Source organism: Mustela lutreola, chromosome 7, assembly GCF_030435805.1.
Source record: "Mustela lutreola isolate mMusLut2 chromosome 7, mMusLut2.pri, whole genome shotgun sequence".
In the NCBI taxonomy this organism is placed as follows: Eukaryota; Metazoa; Chordata; class Mammalia; order Carnivora; family Mustelidae; genus Mustela; species Mustela lutreola.
Genome location: NC_081296.1, coordinates 119599235 through 119623981, shown reverse-complemented (window position 1 = coordinate 119623981; position 24747 = coordinate 119599235). Strand labels below are relative to the sequence as shown.

Genomic DNA, 24747 nt, shown 5'->3' with positions numbered 1-24747 from the left:
GTAAAATACTCAAAATGTTACTGAGGTTTTCTATCTTCCTTGCAGCAGTTATAATCACTAAAGACTATATAAGAAGTTAGTATAGAAACAGTATGGATTCAATCAGGACTGACATTATGAAAGATATGTTTAAATACTAATGGCAGTATCTGTGATGTATAAGGCCTTCAAAGGGGCACAGAAGGTACACATGGATTCCTTTCTACTGAGTAGAGTAACTAAGGATCTTTGTCATATAGCAGTAACCCTTTTTAATGTAATGGTCATCGTGAAATGAGATTTATTCCAATGAAATTATTTTTTCCAGTTCAAATGCATCCTTTTCAATCTGATAATTTTTAATATACAATGTTTCATTTTAGCTTGAAAATCCACTCTTTAAATTAGAAGTTAAATAAAGAAAAGATGTTTTCAAATGATATAACAGAATATGATGAAACAAGATCTTTGTGCAGGTTCTTCTTGATTAAATTAAAATCCTCAAGAGGAAACTTTATACCTCAAAACAACCAAACTGCCTAAAGTGTAAATAATCATAAATTCTTTGGATATACAGAAAATCTCAAGGAAGAGGTTCCTTCTGTCATATTAATAACATTGCCTTTCTTTATCATACTATTTGCAGCTTGGATTCCTTATATTTCTACTTTCTGAATCTTTGAGAGCAGCAAACCACCTAAAATAATGAATAGCTTTCCTAGGAAACCTAAAGAGTGAAAATGATAGTTTGCTTAGGTTAAATAGCTAGGATCTTTGGTAATTCAAAGGATGTGTGGTTCAGATATATAAGCATTTCCTCTTTCATATGTATCTCTTAAACTAAGATAAATCAAGCTCAAAGCCTAAGAAAACACTGGCAATCATAGAGTTTATAGACTTGGGGATGATATGGCAGTTTGTGTATCTGAAAATACTTTCTCATATTGTTTTCAATTTAATAGTCTTAAATGTTTTTCTACTTGTTTATACTAAGATAAAAATGCTATGAGCATTTCTGACAAGACCAAGAAAACATGGCTGAAGGGACTGTGTTATTTTCTAGGGCATTATAAGAAATATTAAAGGAAAGTACTCTTGGGCTTTGTGCATCAAGATTATAATTTTATAATCAAGATTATAAAACAGGGCACTGTCACAAAACATTTGCACTATAATTTATATGCTTGGTTGGTTCATTACCCATGGGATAAAATCAAATTCCTTTGAATAGTATATAAAATACTTCTTTGCTTCTTTTTCAGCCTCACTCACTACTCCATTAGAAAATTGATGATACTGTAGATATTAGCATATACCAAACTATTTCATATTTCCCTGCCTTAGCATATGATGTTTGCTTTGCCTAGAGTGACTTTTCTCTTATCTTCTTAAGAAATTATTATTCTTCCTTCACAACTTTCTTTAGTAAGGAAGTAATCAAATAATGATGGAATATGTCAAAAGAATCTTGGAGTCAACTTGAAGAGACTGTTTGGCCTGGGGCAACTTAAGCATCAAAGTAAATTAGGATAGTAGCAGATAATAGAATCCATTTAATAAAAGAAAAGTAAGAATCTATGAATATACACTAATATAAATAAAGAAATAATTACATAAAATTCTTCCTTACAACAGAATGCCAACTGATATATGAAGAAATGTTGGAATTATAAAGTCATCACTTGGCAACTATCATAACAAGAACTGGTTCAGGCAAAAATCATCAATGGATTGTAAAACTAGAAGGTGAAAATCTAAAGAAAAACACATATTTATATAGTTTCACCATATAGCCCCATAAGATTCCTACTAACTACAAAGTAAAGTAGTAATTTTAGAGTGGAGAAACCTGGAAGACAGCATCTTAACCAAGTGACCAAAGTTAATATCACCAGTAACTAATATCACCAGTAACAGGATAAAATGACATCATGAATCTCTTTATATGATGTGTGAAGAATACAGCATCACATGTAAAGTATTTCTAACAAAAATACATAACCTGAATGAAACCGCCAGGAAATATCAGAGAAGTCTAAAATTGAGGAATATTCTATAAAGTAACTGACCTGTGTCTTGAAAAATGTTAAGGTCATGAAAGACCAAAAAAAAAAAAAAAAAAAAAAGAGGAGTTGCTCCAGATAAAGGAGCCTAAAGGCACATGGTTGGTAAAAGTAATGCATGATTCTGAACTGGATCTCAGATCAGAAGGAGAAAATGTTTTTTTCTTTTGCTATCAAGAACATTATTAGAAAAATTGACAAAATGTAATTTGAATAAGATTGTATAACAGTATTATGGCAAGGTTCATTTCCTGATTTTGATAATTGTATCATGGTTATGTAAGAATATTTTTTTCTTTCTTTTCTCCTTTTTTAAAATAAAGGAAATCTACATTTGAAGTATTTAGGGGTAAAGAGGCAACATGTCTGCAATTTACCCACAAGCAATTCCAGAAAATATGTGTATTAATATACAGAGAGAAATGATAAAGCAATTGTGGCAAAATGCTAACATTTGAGGGAATCTGATGAAAGATATACAAGAGTTCTTTGTACTATTCTTGCAACTTTTCTGAAGTTTGAAATTATTGCAATAATAATAATAATAAATAATAAAAAAAAACCCAAAATTTCTTTCAATAATCTCTCCTTTATGATGCAATATATGCCCATACCTTTTCTTTCTGTTTCCTGCACTGAGGCACTATTAACTACTCTATCCTAGGATTCTCATTACATACTATATTAACTACGTATCTTACAGCAATAGTACTTATTTATATATGTGTCTATCTTCTTAACTAGATTTTCAGCTCTTTGAGAAAGGAAAAAGTATCTTAACGTCAAAGCCCAAGGATGCTATGCACACAGTGGCCACACAGAAAATTTTTGTTGACTAAGGTCTTAAATACTTGATTTTAACCACTTTAGAATATGCAGCATGACAAAGATGAGCTGAGAGATAAACACTACCTAAAATTTCAAACATTATTCTAGTCAATAACTTCAGTGTTCTTTTTTACTAGAATAGTCCATATTTAAAAATAATTGCAAACATTTATTAACAATAAATTGAAACTAGGTTTTTCTTCTCTTTACCATTTTGTTTAAAAGTGGTAAGAGGGCCAATGCAGTAGGGAAATGAATAAGGAGAATAAAAAATAATTTAGCTGTGGTCAAGCAGTGAAGGAAATGAAAAATTAGCTTTGGGTTCAATGTATGCACTGCCTTATTTAATAATAAATTCCTTAATAATAAATAATTTTAATAAATGATTCAATAGATTATAAATTAAATATAATTATTAAGAAATAAGTTAATAAATCATAAATAATTTAATGAATAATTAACAGAATAATCATAAACAATAAAATAATTAATAAAATAATTTGATTAATATTACTATAAATTATGTAAAATATACTTATTTATTAAATATAAATAATAAATAATTTAACAAATAATTATTTATTAACACTCTAAGTAAGTAACACTGTAAGTAAATCCTTATAGGTTATCTTTAGATCAAGAGGTTTATCTATAGAAAAATTATAAGACCAAAGGATGAAAAAGTAATTTATTTCCCATGGTCAGGTGTGAACTGTCTTTTATAGCTATCTTCCTTCCACTTTTATTTTCAATTAGTCACATACAAGTGAGCTAAATATATAATATTAAAAGTAAATAGATAAAATTAGCTGAGAGTACAAGGTAAAAAGAGATGAAGTGAAAAATGATATTAGAAGATATAATGATAAAATAGACTGGCTAAAGCAATACTAAAAAATAAAATTATTATTTTCATTTTTTAAATTAATACACAATGTATTATTTGTTTCAGGGGTACAGGTCTGTGATATTTTTTCAATTTTTGAGAAAAGATTTTATTTATTTATTTGAGAGAGTGCATGCATGTGCATGGGCAAGAAGAGGGCAGGAAGAGGGAGAGAGACAAGCAGACTCCCTGCTGAGCAGGGAGCCCAATCATGACCTGAAGGCAGATGCCTAACTGATTGAGCCACCCAGGCGCCCTAAGGATAAAATTAGTTTTAAAAAACAGTAAGTAGGAGTCAAGTGCTAACACACCCAACAAAGGCAAGCAAAGTCTTTTGCGTTGAGGTGGCTGTAGATGATCTACCGTAATTTTTCATGACTGTCTTTATAGGACTGGACTTCACTATAGGTGTACCTAAGAATGAATGGAGGACTCTTGAGGAAAGCCTCAATCCTTGATCCTTGGGTTCTTGCCCTTACTAGCAGCACTAGTGCTGCATAAAGATTAAAAAGTGTGGGTACTATTTATAGCCACTATGCCAAAAGACCAGCTTTCGACATAATCTTCCTCTTTCAGATACAATTTTTCCCTTTTTCCCCTTTCAACAACTTTTTTCATCATCTTTCTCTTCTTTGCTTACACTATTGGTAATTACCCTCTGCTTTGCCATCATTCTGGTTCAGGAATACAAACAAATATATTATCTATTCTGAAATCCTTTAGTTCATTCTTGTCCTGCTGTTGATTTCTGGTTTTGTGCCCTTTTTGGGTCTCTGAACTTCAGCTTGCTTTGTTAGGCTGCTAGGACCACCTTTTTAAACTTTACTAGCCAAAAAGCTGAAAATTCTTTTATTCCCCAAAGAGGTTGTTGGGATATAATTTCAGAGGCATTAATATAAATGCATGTATGTATATGTATATATATGTATATATATGTACATATATACATATATATGTACACACACATATATAAACTTAAATATATTTTTGTTAGCTTCTATTTGGAATGTCTTCATAAGTGCCACTAGCATTAAAATGCAAAATTAGAATTGTTTTCTTTAGTAGGTCCTTGTTCTAAACATTCTTTAGACAATGGTAGAGAAAAAGTAATTCTTCTTTAGAAATAAGCTATTATATTTCTAAAAGTGGAATCTAAAAATATCTTTTAAAACCCTTTCTAAGCATTAACTAACTAGTCTCTATAATACGCTGGGAAAAAGAACCCAGAGAAGTTCAAAGTCATTTTTGTAGTTAGAGGAGTTTTACCAGCTCATAAAAGCTGCATTTGCCTTTTTTTTTCATATTATTAGGTATAAGCACATAAGGCTCCAACTCCAGAATGTCTATCCTAGTTATTAGTTTTAATGATAGACTAATAAAAGAGTAAATTTGAGTAATATCTTTTCTAAGATGTAAACATTGTTAAACATAATCATTAGGCATGTGGTAGATGTCAATTTGAATACTTGAGAAAGAAAATTGTAGAACAGGTGATCATACAGGCAAATATGAAAGCTGAGTCAGTGTTCTTGGTGAACAGAAATCTAGTTTTTAAGGTATTTTGCACATTAAACAGAAACTAGTTTATTCTATATTTATTGGGCAATTGGTATTCTTCTCATCTTTTTTTTTAATATTTTATTTGTTTGACAGAGAACTAGAGAGAGAGCACAAGTAAGCAGAGCGGCAGGGAAAGGGGGAGAGAGAGAAGCAGGCTCTCCGCTGAGCAGGGAGCCAGATGCGGGGCTCGATCCCAGAACCCTGGAATCATGACCCGAGCCGAAGGCAACCGCTTAACCAACTGAGCCACGGAGGCGCCCCTCTTCTCATCTTTTGATAGGCCTAAAAAGTGAGGTTAATTCACAACTAATTCTGCTGATATGAGGGCTATAGTTTTTAAAAAATGTATAAATCACAGTATGACTATAACTGTAGAATTAATATATAATCCAATGTGTATAGTGGAAGAAAATAATTATATATGTTAGTAGCAGTTATCTTTAAGTTGTAGGATAAGACTGACTTTTTTCCTTCCTAATTTCTGTATTATTCAGATTCTTGCAATAATCATACATCACTTAAATTTAATATATTTACATACATACATACATATATACATACATACACATATATGTATATGTGTGTATATATATGCACATATATGCATATGCATATATATAAAAATAAATATAAATGTTTTAAAATTTATCCTAGGGATACAGTTCAGACAATCTAGAGTAATGTGTTAGACTTTTCATGATCTGTCCTTTCTCTCTGGCTTCATCCCTCTTTGCTCTTACATATATCCTTATTCCAGCTATAGAAAACTTAATAATTTCCAGTACACAGCATGATTTTCTTCTCACACATCTGTCTTAACTGCTTTTCTACTTCCAGTACAACTAGCAAACACCTGCTTATTTTTAAGACTATGAAGATAAAGTATGAGTCATATCTAATATAGGATCTTGTAATTCATGCTTCCGAAGTTAGAAATTGGTGGTCATTCTTGACTTCCTTACCTTCCATATCTAGTTCCCAATCCTGCCAACTGTGATTCCTTAATGTTAGAAAAAAAATACTGTATTATTTTTCTATTTCTATTGCTCCAGCTTTAATTCAAGCTCTCATCAGATTCCTGCTTCTGATCTCACCTGGAATCAATTCATTCTTCACATCACAGTAAATGTTCTTTCAAAATTGTAAATTTGATCTTGTCATTCCACATTCAAATTCCTTTACCGACCTTTACAATAAAATCCAAACCCATTAGCACGGCAATTAGGAGGTTCATATTCAAAAACTATATGGCCAACTGGAGCTCAAAATTCGTTAACTTTTCCAGCCTCTTATTTCCCTTATTCCCTTCCTCCTCCTCAAACTGCCCCCCTCCTCCATCTGTGTGTTACAATGCTTGGTGTATAGTAAGCTCTTCATAAATATTAGATATTTGCATTCAGGGTGCCTGGGTGGCTCACTCAGTTAAGCATCCTATTCTTGATTTTGGCTCAGGTCATGATCTCAGGATTGTAAGAGTGAGCCCTATGTCGTTGGGTTCCATGCTGGGTGTGAAATCTGCTTAAGATTTCCCCTCTCCCTTTCCTTCTTCCTCTCCCCTAAAAAAGTTATATATTTGCATTAATATTATTTTTAATAGAGTTATCATCTGAGATAGATTTAAATCTATGTGGAAAGAACAGTTTGAATAAAGCAGCTGCTTTTTCTCTCCCATATTCCTCCCCACTTTATTCTACCCTGCTATGTGCCCCAAAGGGGTAGAACCAATAGAATCCTTCTACCTGTGACTTCTGCTTGAGTGCTGTTTGGCAGTGGTTATGTTCATATAATAAAAACAGTTAGCTCTGTGAGTCAGTCCTCTCTAACAGACTTATTTTAGACAATTATTCTCTTCCCTGGATCCTTGAGGCTTAAAGGCAGGAACAGTTTCCTGCTGTTGGAAGCCCCAAAAGTTCTTTAACTTATCTTGCTTTTCCTTAACCCTAGCTACTCTGTTGGAACTAGTTCCTTTATTAAATTCTCCATTATCCTGTTTGAATGTGGCATTTGACTCCTGCCAGGACTAAGTGATACAGCTGCCAAGGTGAGACTCGACACAATATGATCAGGAAAGAATGTAGAGATGGGTATTGGTAGAGTGCTGGGTTCCTAATTGGGATCAGAGGGGGTTGAGGTTAGAAAAGTAACTAAAACCAGACCATAAAAGCCCTTAAATGCTAGGCTTTGGAGACTGCACTTTATTATGTAAGCCAACTGGAAACCATTTACATAATTTATCATATGAGCCAACATTTTGAAGTTTTTTAAAAAACTGTGTTATATTAGTAACCATACAGTTCATCATTAGTTTTTGCTGTAGTGTCTCATGATTCATTGTTTGCATGGAGCACCCAGTGTTCCATGCAATAAGAGTGACACATACAAAGATTTCTTGCAGACAAGTTTTACCATAGAAAGGCTGAAAAATTAGCTCAACATTACATGTCTAAATAGATAGTTCAAAACAAAAAGACCAGATGTCCATATTTTTCTGGTGTGCTTTCTCCTGTATCACCCTAGGGGGACTTTCTTTCCTTCAACTTCATTTACTAAAAATAAATTGAATACTCTCCCTATGTAAGATATTTTATTAATCACTAGGAAGTAATGCTGAGGTAGGTAAGATGAGATTCCTATTTCTCAGTCACACAGTGTTTTAAGGAAAAAGTAAAACAAACCTGTAAATGCTTATGTCTTTAAACAAAAAAAAACCCCATTTTTTAATGTTTTAAAACAAAAAACTATGTATGTATGATAATGCAGAAAAGGAAATAACTAATTCTGATGGCACAAATAGTAAAGTTCCACAGAGGAGGTGCCAACTGAGCTTTAAACAATAGAAAAAGGGAGGAACATCTGAAACAGAATGAACAAAATAATAGATTTGAAAGTACTTTTAGAGAATGAGGAATCACCCAATGAGGCTGGAGGTGGAGAGGATGAACTAAAAGGTATAAGGGCGGTCATTTCAGTTAAGGATAGGATTTGAAGAGGATTAATACTATAGAAAATGAAGAACTATTCAAAATTTTTTTGATACAGAAGTGATACAGACTTAAAAATGCAATACTTGACTGATGGTAGCTTGCAAGGAAAATAGGCTGCACTCTGCAAGTAAGAGAGACTGCAGTTAGGCGGAAAGTTAGTATGCTACTACAATCTTAAAAGTTAGAGACACAGAAGGTCTTTTTTTTTAAAAATATTTTATTTATTTATTTGACAGACAGAGATCACAAGTAGGCAGAGAGGCAGGTAGAGAGAGAAAGAGGAGGAAGCAGGCTCCCTGCTGAGCAGAGAGCCTGATGCGGGACTCAATCCCAGGACCCTGAGATCATGACCTGAGCCGAAGGCAGAGGCTTTAACCCACTGAGCCATCCAGGCGCCCCGCCCACTTAAAAAAAAAAAGATTTTTATTTATTTACTTATTTGACAGAAAGAAATCACAAGTAGACAGAGAGGCAGGCAGAGAGAGAGAGAGAGAGAGAGAGAAGCAGGCTCCCTGCTGAGCAAAGAGCCCGATGCGGGACTCGATCCCAGGACCCTGAGATCATGACCTGAGCCAAAGGCAGCGGCTCAACCCACTGAGCCACCCAGGCGCCCTTTTGCCCACTTTTTAATTGCTTTTTGTTGTTGAATTGTAGGAATTCCTTCTATATCCCAGAGATTAACTCATTATTTGATATATGGTGTGCAGATACTTTGTTCTATTCTATAGGTTGCTTTTTCATTCTGTTGATTGTGTACTTTGCTATGCAGAATTTTTAAAATTTAATGTAGTCCCACTTGTCTATATTTGTTTTAGTTGCTGTTTTTGTGTCATATCATTGTCCATTCCAATGTCATGAGGCTTTCCCTTTATGTTCCCCTTATGTTTTCTTCTAGTTTTATAGCTTCGGGTCTTATGTTTAGGTCTTTAATCCATTTGAGTTAATTTTGGTATATAGTATAAGATTAAGGGCCCATCTTTAATTTTTTTGCATTTGGATATCCAGTTTTCCCAACACCATTTGTTGAATAGACTATCCTTTCCATATTGTGTAGTTTTGGCAGCCTTGGTGCCAAATATGTGGCAGTTTATGTCTGGGCTTTCTATTCTGTTCCATTTGTCTATATGTTTGCTTTTATGCCAGAACAACATTGTTTTGATTAATGTATCTTTGTAGTATGTTTGAAATCAGGAAATGAGAGGCCTGCAGCTTTGTTTTTTCTCAAGATTATTTTAGCTATTTAAAGTACTTTGATTTTTTTTTACACTGAATTTTAAAATGGTTTTTCTATTTCTGAAAAAAATGTCATTGGGATTTTGATAGTGATTGCACTGAATCTTTAGACTGCTTTAGGTAATATGAATATTAACAATATTAAGTCTTCCAATTCATGAACAAGAGGATATTTCTTTCAGCAATATTTTATAGTTTCAGTGTACAGGTCTTTTACCTCCTTGTTTAATTTATCCCTGAGTATTTTATTTTTTGATACTATTGAAATGGGGTTGTTTTCTTAATTCCTTTTGGATTGTTCATGGTTAGTATTTGGAAACACAACTGATTTTGGATTATTGAGTTTGTATTCCGCAACTTTGTTGAATTATTTCATTCTGACAGTGTGTGTATGTGTGTAATCTTTAGGGTTTTATACATATAAGATTGTGTCATGTGTGAATAAAGATCATTTTACTTCTTCCTTTCTAGTTCAGATATCTTTTAGTTGCTTTTCTTGCCTAAGAGCTCTGACTGGAACTTTCAGTATCATATTGAATAGAAGTGGTGAAAGTGGGTATTCCTGCCTTGTTTGCAAATAAAGGAAAACCTTTCAGTTTTCTACTGTTATATATAATTTACCTGTTTACCTTTTTATATATAACTTTTATTATGTTGAGGTAACTCCCTTCTATTCCTGTTTGGTGAGTGTTTTTATCAGGAAAGGGCATTGAATTTTGTCAAATGCTTTTTCTGTATCTATTAAGATGATCAGGTGGTTTTTGTTCTTTTGTTTTGTTAATGTGGTATATTCTGTTTATTGACTTTTGTATGTTGAACCACCCACCCTTGTATCCCAGGGATAAATCTCACTTGTTCATGGTATATAATCTTTTTCATGTGCTGTTGAATTTCATTTTCTAGTTTTTGCTGAGGATTTTTGCATCTACGTTCATAAGAGATACTGGTCTGTAGTTTTCTCATAATATCATTGTCTGGCTCAGGGTAATGATAGATAGCCTCAGAAAACGAGTTAATAAGTGTTCCCTCTTCTTCAATATTGGGAAGAGTCTGAGAAGAACTGGCTTTAATTCTTCTTTAATTGTTTGGTAGAATTCTACAGTGAAGTCATCTGGTTCTGGGATTCTTGGTGGAAAACTTTTGGTTACTGATTCAATCTCCTTCTGGTTGTTAGGTTTTTTTGGATTTTCTGTTTCTGTATGATTCAGTCTTGGTAGAATATATGTTTCTAGAAGTTTATCCATTTCTTCTAGGCTTTCCAACTTGCTGGAATATAATTATTCAAAGTAGTCTCATAATCTTTTTCTTATTTTTGTGGCATCAGTTGTAATGTATTTTTTTCATTTCTTATTTTAGTAATTAAGTCTTCTCTTTTATTCTCAGTCTAATTGAGGGTTTGTCAAATTATCTAATTAAAAAAATAACTCTTTGTTTTGTTGATTTCTATTGTATTTCTATTCTCTATTTCATTTATTTCTGCTCTAATATTTATTATTTTCTTCCTTCTTCTAACTTGAAGATTAGTTCTTTTATTTCTATTGTTCTTTAAAATGTGCAGTTAGATTGTTGATTTCAGATCTTCTCTTTTAATGTAAGCCATTTACTGTTAAAACTTCCCTGTATTATTGCTTTTGCTGCATTCCATAAGTTTTAGTGTTTTGTTTTGGTTTTCATTAGTGTCAAGATATTTTCTAATTTCCTTGTGATTTCTTTTTTGACTCACTGGTTGGTCAAGAGTGTGTAATTTCCACATATTTGTGATTTTTCTAATTTTTCTATTGTTACTGATTTCTAGTTTCATTGCCTTGTTGTTGGAAAAGATACTTGGTAGATCAAGCTTCCTTAAATTTGTTAAGGCTCTTTTTTGTGTGTGTGTGGTCTAACATTTGATCTATTTTGGAGAATGTTCTGTGAATAGGTATGGAGCAGAATATGTGTTCTGCTGCTGGTGGGTGCAGTGTTCTGTGTATGTCTGTTAGGTCCAATCATATTTATAATGTTGTTCAAGTCCTCTGTTTCCTTACTGATTTTGTTTGATTATTCTATCTGTTATTAAAAGTGGTATATTGAATTCACTATTATTGTGTTACTATCTATTTCTTCCATCAATTCTGTCCACGTTTGCTTTGTATTTTTGGGTACTCTGATGTTACGTGCTTATGTATTTATAATTTTTGTATCTTTCATTGTTATGGAATTGACTCTTTTATCATTATATAACACCCTTCTTTGTTTCTTGTAACTGCTGTTTTTAACTTTAAGTCTGTATTGTCTGAAATACATATGGCCACTCTTGTTCTCCTTTGGTTACCATTTACATGGAATAATGTTTTCCATCCTTACACTTTGAGCCTATGTGTGTCTTTTTATCTAAGCTGAATCTCTTATAGATGCATCGATTTTTAAAAAATCCATTCAGCTAGCCACTCTTACGTCTTTTGATGGGGAAATTTTACCCATTTCATTTGAAGTTAGTGCTGATAGGAAAGGACATACTATTACCATCTGAAAAATTATTTTCTGTTTGTCTTATACTTATTTTGGACCTCTTTTCTACTCTTGATGCTTTTCTTTGTGTTTCATTGATTTTGTTTTTGGTATTAACCTTTGATTTCTTTCTCATCTCTTTCCTTGTATATTCTGTAGATATTTTGCAAGCACGCACACGCGTGTGTGTGTGTGGTTTCCTTGGAACTTAAACATCTTATAGTTACAACAATCTATTTCATGCTTGTAAGAACTTCAATCATATACAAAACCCTGGTCTTTTACATTTTTCCACTCCCACTTTATATTAACTGATGTCACAAACCACTCCTTACATACCATGTATACATTAATAACATAGTCTTAAAGTTATTTTTTATGATTCTATCTTTTAAATTCTATACTAAAATTAAAAGTGCTTTACATGCCACTATTACAATATTGTAGAATTCTGTATTTATCTATATATTTACCTTTGTTGGTGAGTTTTATATTTTATTTTATTAATTTATTTTTTAAAGATTTTATTTTTATTTATTTGACAGAGAGAAATCACAAGTGGGCAGAGAGGCAGGCAGAGAAAGAGAGAGAGGAGGAAGCAGGCTCCCCACTGAGCAGGAAGCCCAACGTGGGGCTCGATCCCAGGACCTTGAGACCATGACCCGAGCTGAAGGCAGAGGCTTAACCCAATGAGCCACCCAGGCTCATTGGGAAAATAGAGGAGTACCTCGGTGGTACTGAGTTTTTATATTTTAAAAACTGAGTTTTATATTTTAATATACATTTGTGATGCTGTCTGATGTCCTTTTTTTTTTTTTTAAGATTTTATTTATTTGACAGACAGGGATCACAAATAGGCAGAGAGGCAGGCAGAAAGAGAGGAGGAAGCGGGCTTCCTACTGAGCAGAGAGCCTGATGCAGGCCCCCATCCCAGGACCCTGAGACCATGACCTGAGCTGAAGGCAGAGGCTTTAACCCACTGAACCTCCCTGGTGCCCCATGATGTCCTTTTGTTTCAATTTGCAGGAATAACTTTAGCATTTCGTGTAAGGTAGGTCTAGTGGTGATAAACTCTTCAGCTTTTGCTTATCTGTGAAAGTCCTTATATCTCTTTCATTTCTGAAGGACAGTTTTGCTAGAAATAGTATTCTTGGTTGACTATCTTTTTCTTCCAGGACTTTGAATTATCATCCTACTTCCTTCTGGTCCATAAGGTTCCTGCTAAGAAAGCCACTGATAATGTGATGAAAGCTTCTTTAAACATAAGTTGCTCTTGCTGCTTTCAAGAGATTATCTTTGACTTTTGACAGTTTGTCATGTGTTTTGGTGTAGGACTTTTTGGATTCATCCTATTTGGAATATTTTGAGCTTCCTGAATTTTGATGTCCATTTATTTCCTTAGATTTGGGTAGTTTCCAGCCACTATCTCTTTAAATAAGTTCTCCCTTTCTCTCTTCTCCTCTGGAACTCTCAGGGTGCATATATTAATTTGCTTAATGCTGTCCTATAAATTCCTTAAGCTCTCTTCACTTGTCTTCATTTTTTTCACTTTGCTCCTCTGACTTGATAATTTCAAATGATCTTTCTTCAAGTTCTTTCTTCTGCTTAATTAAGTCTGCTATTGAATGCTTCTAGTGAATTTTTCAATTCAGTTATTCTCCAGTTCCATAATTTCTGCTTGGTTCTTTTTTAATAGTTTCTGTGTCTTTGTTAATATCTCATTTTGTTCATGAATTGTTCTCCTGCTTTTGCCTAGCTATCTATCTGTATTCTCCTATAGATCATTTAGCTTCAAGAAAATTACTTTGAATTCTTTGTTAGGAAATTCATAGATTTCTGTTTCTTCAGGGTTGGTTTCTAGAGATTTATTTTGTTCATTTAAAAAAAATATTTTGTTTATTTGAGAAAGAGAGAGAGAGAGACAGAGAGAGAACAAGCAGGGGAAGGGGCAGAAGGAGATGGAGAGGGAGAAGCAGACTTCCCACTGAATGGACAGCCTGACACAGGGCTGGATCGCAGGACCCTGGGATCATGACCTGAGCCATAGTCAGACACTTAACCAGCTGAGCCACCGAGGTACTCCTATTTTGTTCATTTGATTGAGCCATATTTCTTTGTTTCTTCTTGTACGTTGTGATTTTTTTTTTTTCCTTCTGAGTTTTATGCATTTGGGAAAACAGCCACATCTCCCAGTCTTTATTTACTGACTTTGTACAGAGGAAGATTTTCACCAAACAGCCCAGCTAGAGATTCTGAGGGTTTTATAACTTCTCTTGGCTGTGTATGTAATTTTCTAATTAGAGTTTGTTGGGTTCTTTTTCAGGAGTCCACAGTCTCTTGTTTCCTCTTCTATCTTCCTGTAGCACTGCAATCTTTCTGGTGTTGCAGCAGCAAGCCACCTACTCTCCTTTAATATCAATGGCCTCTTGGTATCCAAAGTATGCCAATTCAAGCACCCTAAGTCAAGAGAGACAGAAACCGATCCTTTGGATAGGCTTTCCCCAATCCCTAAACTGAACTGCTGCATATACTTGCTGTGTTCTTTTCTCTGCTACCTAAGGAATAAGTTGGAATTGGTTGCCTTCTTCCCATAACAGTGAGCCATGTCAGCTTCTGCACTATTTCAGACTCTCCAGTGTCACTGCAAGCTGCCACTCCTCTCACTTGCTTTCAGTGGCCCCTAGGCATGCAAACTATGCTGGTTTCATCAGCACTCCAAGTCAGATGAAACAAATCAGTTCCTTGGGCAGCTTTCAAACAACTAAAACATTGGATGCTTATTCTACTCTGATGATCATAGTGAGCTATGCTGACTAAGAAGGTGCAGAGATCATAGGTAAAGTAAAAATATTTCCTTCCCATTTGAATTCACGTTTGCTTGGCTTGTTCTTGGCTTTATATTTGCCTGTGGTTTGCAATTTATTAACTGGTTTGTGGAGTTCTCACAAATATTTTACTCCATATACTGCTGTTAAATTGGTGTCTCTGTGGAGAAAAGAGGGGTGGGACTTCCTATTCCATGATTTATTAACTTAATATTTTTAGCTATACCAGATAAAAATATTGACAATTAAGAGCCTAAAAAGATTGACTAAAAGTAATAAATGAGTCATACTTTTTCATATAAAATAAAAAAGCAAGATCAAATTTAAATTGAAAGTAAATATTGCTTATGAAATTGCTAGGTTTCGTAAACAAAGAAAAATGTTTGAGAACTTGGTAAATAAACTACAAGAAGATATATGAAAAAATCTGATTTATTTAGGAGATTAGATAAGAAAATTCAGAAGTACAGTCCTTATAAATAGTACCTCAATAAATATTTATGGAAGTGAATTGCTAATTATCTTTAGTTATGTAAAGAAAAATTGAGTAAGTGATGATAAGCAGTTGTTGTCTGATCCATTAAGTGCCAAAAAAGAGGGTAAGGGATTAGGTCACAGCTGGAGAGAATTAGGAAAAATTTCCTAAAAATAAGGATTATAAGAAATTAACATACTTCAAGGACTACTTCACAATTCTCTTTAAAATTTCTTCTTATCAAGAAGATGTGGTATATATACACGATGGAATACTATGCAGCCATCAAAAGAAATGAAATCTTGCCATTTGCAACAACGTGGATGGAACTAGAGCGTATCATGCTTAGCGAAATAAGTCAAGCAGAGAAAGACAACTATCATATGATCTCCCTGATATGAGGAAGTGGTGATGCAACATGGAGGCTTAAGTGGGTAGAAGAATAAATGAAACAAGATGGGATTGGGAGGGAGACAAACCATAAGTGACTCTTAATCTCACAAAACAAACTGAGGGTTGCCGGGGGGAGGGGGTTGGGGAGAAGGGGGTGGGATTATGGACATTGGGGAGGGTATGTGATTTGGTGAGTGCTGTGAAGTGTGTAAACCTGGTGATTCACAGACCTGGGGATAAAAATATATGTATATAAAAAATATATGTTTATAAAAAAAAAAAAAAAAAAAAAAAAAAAAAAAAGTTCATTAGAGACCTAGAATAAATGTGCTATGCTTTGAGAACTGGCAAAACAATCTGGAAAAAGAGTGGTTTGAAAAGGAAAGCAATGCTGAGTCAGTTTTGAAATCCAGCCATGGGAAATCTCTTACTTGAATAGTGTCTCAGCTGAATCATTATTCTAGTTTCTTGCTGCTAAAGTAGTAAAATCTCTTAATTCATTCAAAGGAGAAAGTCAATTCTGTTTTTATATAACCCCAAACCTGAAACCTCTATTTTACTTACTATATAATTTGTTCAAATAAGAATCTGCAGAAATCGGCAAACAATTTTATGCATACTTAAATGAAGAAGGATGCCTTCTTTTAGGCACCAAGTTAGGGTGCAAATTATTTTGCATTCCAGGAATATTTCTGCCTAGATAACTACTGTTGGCTATTACACTGAAATGACTTTACTGTTCTATGTCTTTATCAACACGACTTTATTAATTCAGAAAAGTATTGCCTGGGAAGATAAAATTTGCAAAAACTTTTATTATTAATTCTAGGAACTTCCTGAAAGACCCATTAACTCTTAAATAACATCAAAGATGTTATTTTTAAACCCTCACCCTCAAATCCTTGCATTAGAGGTGGCTTGAATGCTGTGTGGTACAGAGGTCTTTCTCAGGGAGTGAGGCATGTTGTGGGCACAGGGCCTGGTATCCACACTTCTCACTGTGGCCTACTGCCAGGCTGGCAAGTGGCCTGGACTGCCTGGCCGTGGGGCCTGGCTAGAGAAGTGGGAGGAAGGGCAGCTGTGAGGTGGGGGGTACCTGGTGTCTGGCACAGCAAATCAGAGTAGTTTCAAGTTTGACACTAATATGCTCGTTTCACTTCTGAAGGAAGAAAATGCAAAAGACATCTGTGTAATAAAAATTCCTTCAGAGATGAAATATACAGATACTGTGTGATTAGTTACTTTGTAAATATCTGGAATCGCTACCAGATACATGGCATAGCCTACTTCATTGTGAAAATGTACAAATACCCAAAATATAAATATGAGCTCATATTAACATCTAAAGGAAGACAGACTGGAAGACTTAATATTGTTAAGATGGCAGTACTACTCAAAGCAATCTATAGATTCATGGTTATACCTATCAAAATCCTGATGGCTTTTTTCTTTTCTTTTTTTCCCTCCAGAAATGTTAAAGCCTATTCTCAAATTCATATGGAATGGCCTCTAAGAGTTAAAATAATATTGAAAAAGTACAAAGTTGGAGGACTCTCACTTCCCAATTTCAAAAGTTACTACAAAACTACAGTAATTAAAACAGTACAGTACTAGTGTGAGGACAGAAATACAGATAAATGGAATAGAATTGAGAGTCCAGAAATGAATCATTATAGCCATGGTAAATTTATTTTTGACATGGGTGCCAATACCAATCAACGGGGAAGGAATAGTCATTTCAATAAATGGCCCTGGGACAACTGAATAACTACATGTGAAAGAATGAAGCTGGATCTTGACCTCACACTATATACAAAAAATTAACTCAAAATGATTCAATAACCTAAATAGGATGGTTAAAACCATATAACTCTTAAAAGAAAACATAGTAGTAAAGCATCATGACCTTGGATTTGGCAATGATTTCTCAGATAGGATACAAAAAGCATAAGCAACAAAAGAAAACTTAGATAAACTGAACTTAATTAAAATTAAAAACTTTTGTACAAAGGACATTATCAAGAAAGTGAAAAGACAACCTAGACAATGGAAGAAAATATTTGCAAATAATATATCTGATGAGGGTCTAGTACCCAGAATATATGAAGAACTTCTACAATCAATAGCAAAAGACAAACCAACCAATTAGAAATTGGGCAAAGATATACAAATGGCCAAAAAGCATATGAAAAGATGCTCCACATCATTACTCATTAGGGAAATGAAAATCAAAACCACAATGAGATAATACTTCCCTTCTACTTGAATGGTTGTAAGAAAAATTTAAGAAAGTCCTCATTTGGGCAAAGATGTGGAAAAAGGATGTTTGGTACTGCTGTTGAGAATGTAGAATGGTTTAGCCACTGTGGAAAATAGTTTGGCAGTTCTTTAGAAAGCTGAACATAGAATTACCACATGACCAGCAATTCTATCTTCTAGGTAAATACCCAACAGAACTGAAAACAGGTACTCAAACAAATACATGTAGAGGCATGTTCAAAGCAGCACTATTCACAATAGCCAAAAGGTAAAACATCCAAATGTCCATCAACTGACCAATGCATGAATAAAATGTGGTATAAATACATAATAGAATATTATGCAGCCACAAGAAGAAATTAAGTACTGATACATGTTACAACATGGAGCTAAACAAAAGCAGCAAGACAAAGTCACCACGTATTATATTTATATAGAATTGTGTGATTCCATTTATTTAAAAAATCCCAAATCTTTAGAGAAAGAAAACAGACTGGTAGTTGCTGGAAGCTGGTGGTAGTGGAGAGTGGAGAGTAAGTACTTAATGGGTATGGGATTTCCTTTTCGGGTGATGAAAATGTTTTGGAACTCAACAGAGGTGGTGGTTGCACAACAATGTAAATGTACTAAATATCACTGAATTATTTACTTTAAAACTGCTTTATTTTGTGTGAACTTCACCTCAGTTAAAAAAGATTGAAAGAAAGGACACTGATGTCTGGCTTTGTGTTTACTGAATTATTGTGACTCTGACAGCCACAGTAATTCTTTTATGTTTCAGAAACCAGAGAAACCTATTAATTAGAGAAATTATATACCCTGTATTCCTAAGGACAGTTAGTTTAGATAGCATCTAAAACATTACCTGAAGACTTCATTCTTAGAATAGAAGATGATACATTATATCTGACTCCAGTGGAATTTGAGTAAGAATGAAGTGAAATGTATTGCTTTAGTCATTTTAGATTTGGAATGACTTGTTTCTTTGAAAAATATAGCTCCTTATCTCTGCCTTGTTGTTTACGTTGGTGTTAACACAATCTTTTTATACTTTCTGGGCATGCATGCTGATGCCTGAAGACTGCAGCTAAATGAGCTACCAAAAATCAATGTGTTCAAATAACAATTTGAATTGAATATGTTCAAATAACAATCTTTATTTCTGGGGATCCCTGCAGGATAGCGCTGGCCCTTTGTTCAACTTGAGCTCTGCTTGGGTTTTAATTGATTTTGCATATATGCAAATGTTATTCTGTAAAATAAGGCCAAAATAAAACACACACACACACACACACACACACACACCTTGCCTGGCTACGTGCACCAATCCTAAACTATTTATTCATGATTTTACCCAATTCTAATCAAACTGCCATGGTGAAAAACTCAACTTAAACCTAGCTTCCAAATATCATAAACACCTCAATGTTAAACGCACACTGAAATGCTACCAAGATTCTGTTAAGGCAGAACTCTCCCTTACTATGAAAACTTATTTGTGGAGAGTCAGCATTCAACAATCATAGAGGCCATAGGGAGACCCAGTCAAAACTAACCTCAACAAAGCCCGACCCTTGATTTGATAACAGGAAGTTTCTCTGAGGCCCCTTGAGCCTCCTACTTTGGGGAATGGGAGTGACCTTAATTACTACAATGAAGTAAGAAAGTCTCATATTAGCTTGAACTCTTGTTTTTTTTTTTTTTTTTTTGTTTTTTTTTTTTGTTTTTTTTTTTAAGGACCTCTTTGATAATTGGATCAGACATGAAAAAGCTTTTATCCTTGGTGGAAATGTGTCTTATTCCCAACAACACTACTATCTGTCTTGTCTATACTTGTTATTTTGTTTGTTTATTTTTGTTAAACCTCTGTAAAGGGACAATTCATGTGGAAAAGATGGACATAGACCCCAATGAATCTATTTTGCAAACTGGCCTCAGGAATTGAGAGGGTCAGCTTTCGTCTTAAAGTGGTGTCTTTCTGATAAACTTTGCCCTGGGTCCACATCTGAGAATTTTCCTTCTTCTTGTTTTGTTAGTGACAGTCTGGCTATTGGAGAAAGCTCTCTTTCAAACCTTTCCATGTTCTGGAACTATAAATATGTTAGTCTGTAGTGTGATAACCCAGCCCTTAGGTTGGGGAGCCTGATGCATGAGGTGCCCAAGCAACACTCTTGGCTGGTCTATTCACAGGTTCTCAAGTTTGTCTTGTCTAAATCTAAATGTGTCCCTCCCAGACCATGTTCCTACTTCTTCCATGTATTTATGCTATAACCCAAATTTGTGCAGTTATACTTAATTTCACCTAGGATAAAAAATACTCTCTTAAACCAGAAGCTAAAGAAACACTAAAACTATTAGGTGAAATGTACTTGTTTTTTCTTTTTTAGATTTGAAAGAGAGAGAGAGAGCACACATGCAAGAAAGAGTATGAACAGGAGGGGCAGAGGGAGAGGGAGAGAGAACCCCAAGCAGATTCTGCACTGAGTGCAGAGCCCAATGCGGGGCAAGATCCCACGATGCTGAGATCAGGAACTGAGCTGAAATCAAGAGTTGAATGCCCAGAAAACTGGGCAACCCAACCACTCCACGTTGTACTTATTCTTGTAACACTTCTATCCTCCCAATCAAAAAGCCCAGTGGGTAGAGATATAGATTTGTTCAGTACATCAGGCCTATAATAGAACAATCATATCCCACTTTCATATAGTACTAATCCCCAAACTTCTTTTACCTTCACTGCCTCTTGAGGCTGCATATTTGGTGGTGTGGATTTATGCTGTATTTTCTTTAATGACCCTTTAGGTGAAAATAGTCAGTATATGCCTTCTCCTAAGAAAGCCAACAATATACCTGGACTGTTAAGTTCCAGGGGTTTCCTGAAACACTCTCCTACTGTTCACAAGTCCTCAATTAGGACCTAAAGGACTATATTTCCCCAGGATTCTACTCTTATTCAATATGTGGGTAACTTTTTATGTTCTAAAGACGGAGTGAGCTCTAAACCTGATTCCGTTTGTCTACTTAAACTGTTTTAACTCATAAAGAGAATAAAGTTTCTTAAGTTACACTTTTGTATAGAAGTTCATTACTAAAAATATGTTTTATCTCAAGGAAGTAAATTTCAAAATCTCATAAATATCCTGAGTTTGCCTTTCCTTTTCTGAGGAAGTTTTAGTTGAGACTATTAACTTTATCATAGTGCTATTTTCTCATACCATATGTGATATAAAAATTTATAAGAAATATATATTTGGTCATTCAGATAAAATATATTTCTGAGATATATTTGGTCTTCATCCTCAGTTCCTAAATGTATCTCAGAGCCTTAAGATGAAAAGAGTATCTTATTATTTCTTATTATTAATGATTGGTGACTTTTGGACCCCACCCAAGGGCAGGGGACTGATTTCCAAGAGGATCAACCATGTGATTAGAGGGTTGGAACTTTCAGACCCACTCCCCAACCTCTGGGGAGGGAGAGGGATTGCAGGTTGAATTAGCCAGTTGCCAATGACTTAGTCAGTCATGACAATGTAACAAAGTCTCTACTAAAAACCCAAGAAGAACTTTTTGGCCCTTCTTTTAAGGAGAGCTTCCACGCTTGGAGAATCAGGATGCTTCCACATGCTGCTGAGCCAGGCTCAAGCTCCAGAAGGGCAGAAGCTCCTTTGTTCCAGGACCTGCCCTATGGTTTCTCTTCATCTGGCTATTGATTTGTATCCTTTATCACAGCTTTTAATAAACTGGCAAATGAAAGTGTTCCCTGAGTTCTGTAAGCCACCCTAGAAGATTAATAGAACCTAAGGAAGAGGTTACTGGAACTTCTAACCAGTAGCTGGTTGGTCAGAGGCATAAGTAACAGCCTGGGGCTTGTGACTGGCATCTGAAGTGGACTATGGAAGGCAGTTTTGTAGGACTGAATCCTTAACCTGTTGACTCTGCTGCTATTTCTGAGTATATAGTATCAGAATTGAGTTGACTTCTTGGATATTCTGTTGGTGTCTGAGAATTACTTGGGTGTTGTGTGTGGCGGGACACCCCCATTAAGTTTGAATTGGACTGGGAACCCTAAAAAATCACAGAAAGAATAAACTCAGGTTTATTATCAATAGGTATTGATATCAACAGGTATCAACAGTTTTGATAATTTTTGGAGGAGCAAAAAGAAAGTTACCTCTTACTTAACTCCTCCTTGGACAATTCTAGATGAATTCCAAGTTCTGAATTTTAGAAGTTAAGTGTCTTCTTTTCTTTTTTTATTAACATATAATGTATTATTCGTTTCAGGGGCACAGGTCTATGATTCATCAGTCTTACACAATTCACAGCCCTCACCATAGCACACACTCTCCCCAGTGTCCATCACCCAGCCACCCCATCCCTTCCACCCCCTTCTTTTCCTTTCTCTAGGATCTACTGATGTTTTGTTTTGACAGATTTCTATATATGCTAAAAAAGAAGTTGATTACAGGTATACTTTGTATTATTGCATTTCACTTTATAAAGCTTTGCAGATATATATTTTTTCTTTTTAACAAATTAAAAGTATATAGCACCTCTGCCTCAAGTGAGTCTATTGGCACCACTTTTTCCAACAGCATTTGCTCAATTCATGTCTCTGTGTTATATTTTGGTAATTATTTCAAACTTTTTCATCATTATTTCATTTGTTATGGCAACCTGTGATCAGTGATTACAACTTGCTGAAAGCTCAGAGGATGGTTAGCAATTTAGCAATAAAGTACTTACTATACTACAGTATAGTATAAATATAACTTTTATATGCAATGGGAAACAAAAAATACATTTGATTCTCTTTATTGTGATACTAACTTTATTGTGGTAGTCTGGGACCACATCTACAATATCTCTGAGGCATGTTTGCACAATTTTTTTTACCTAGGCTACAAGTTGGAAATGTTTTCCTTGAGAATAGAAATGAAATAGTTTATTTCATTCAGTAAATAAACTAAAAAATGATTAAAGTATAAGGGACAGGACAGGCATACAAGAAGAATTAGTTATAGTTACCTTGCCTAGAGGGAATTCAGAGAACATGTCACAGAGAAGCTCACACTTGAACTGAGTCTTAAAGGATAACTAAGAATTTTCTAGCTCAACATCACTCATCATGATGGAAATACAAATCAAAACTACTATTGAGATATCACTTCACACCTGTTGGAATGGCTAAAATGACCAACAAAAGAAACAACAGGGAGGACACGGAGAAAGGGGAACCCTCTTCGACTGTTGGTGGGAGTACAAACTGGTGCAGCCACTCCAGAAAAGAGCATGGCGTTTCCTCAAAAAGTTAAAAATAAAACCACCTTGGGACGCCTGGGTGGCTCAGTTGGTTGGACGACTGCCTTCGGCTCAGGTCATGATCCCGGAGTCCTGGGATCGAGTCCCGCATCGGGCTCCCAGCTGCATGGGGAGTCTGCTTCTCCCTCTGACCTTCTCCTCACTCATGCTCTCTCTCACTGTCTCTCTTTCTCAAATAAATAAATAAAAAAAAATAGAACCACCTTATGATCCAGCAATTACCTTACTAGGTATTTAATCAAAAGATACAAAAATACTAATTCAAAGGGACACATGCTTCCCAATGTTTATAGCAACATTATCTATAATAGCCAAATTATGGAAAGAACCCAAATATCCATTGACTAATGAACGGATAAAGAAGATGTGGTGAACACACATGCACATGTGTGTGCGTACATCCACCCACCCACCCACCCACACACAGAGGAATATTATTCAGCCATCAAAAAGAATGAAATCTTGCCTTTGCAATGATATGGATGTAGCTAGAGTATATTATGCTAAGTGAAACAAGTCAGTTGGAGAAAGACAATTATCATATGATCTTACACAGATGATCATAGAGGAAGGAGGGAGACAAACCATAAGAAACTCCTAAGTAGAGAAAGCAAACTGAGGGTTGATGGAGAGCAGTTTGGTGGGGGTACAGCTTAAATGTGTGATGGGTATTAAGGAGGGCACTTGTTGTGATGAGAACTGGGTGTTATACATAAGTGATGAAGCACTAAATTCTTTCCTGAAACCAATATGTTTAACTAGAATTTAAATAAGAACTTGAAACAAATATACAGACAAATAAAGACAGTATATGTATATATACGTGTATAAAATAGAGATGCATAGAACAAAAGGTCTGTGGCAACAAAGACCAAATTTATATTTAGTCTCTATATTTCTGTATTATTTGGCTCTACTACAGGATTTGCTTATGCATCTTAAAACATGTTTGAAAAGAAAAATAAAAACAGTTTTCTAGGAAAACAAGGGGAATGGATGCATAGGGGAAAGGGTCCAAAAGAACAGAGGCAGAACACAGTACTGAGAGAATGAGGAACTGTTAATAGGATCTACAGGACTGCAACATTACTAGTTCATAGCAAAGGAAGAAACTAAGGGTAATTAAAGCGACTAAATAAGCAATAAGATTGAAGTTGAGAAGTTCAGAGGTAGAACAGCTCATGGGGATGGAACTAGAGCGTATCATGCTTAGCGAAATAAGTCAAGCAGAGAAAGACAACTATCATATGATCTCCCTGATATGAGGAAGTGGTGATGCAACATGGGGGCTTAAGTGGGTAGAAGAAGAATCAATGAAACAAGATGGGATTGGGAGGGAGACAAACCATAAGTGACTCTTAATCTCACAAAACAAACTGAGGATTGCTGGGGGGAGGGGGTTTGGGAGAAGGGGGTGGGATTATGGACATTGGGGAGGGTATGTGATTTG

The 24747-nt window shown here is 34.8% G+C and overlaps 1 protein-coding gene and 1 long non-coding RNA gene across 15 annotated transcripts in view; one reads left to right on the top strand and one right to left on the bottom strand.

Moving 5' to 3' along the window:
• The window catches only part of GPHN (gephyrin), a 641151-nt gene that overhangs the window by 112790 nt on the left and 503614 nt on the right, over positions 1 to 24747 (bottom strand). The gene's annotated exons all lie outside the window — the stretch shown is intronic.
• Positions 14272 to 24747, top strand: part of LOC131836701 (uncharacterized) — a 50421-nt gene continuing 39945 nt past the window's right edge. The window contains exons 1-2 of the long non-coding RNA XR_009355722.1: positions 14272 to 14856; positions 17183 to 18505. This is a non-coding gene — a long non-coding RNA (uncharacterized LOC131836701). The remainder of the gene's footprint in view (positions 14857 to 17182; positions 18506 to 24747) is intronic.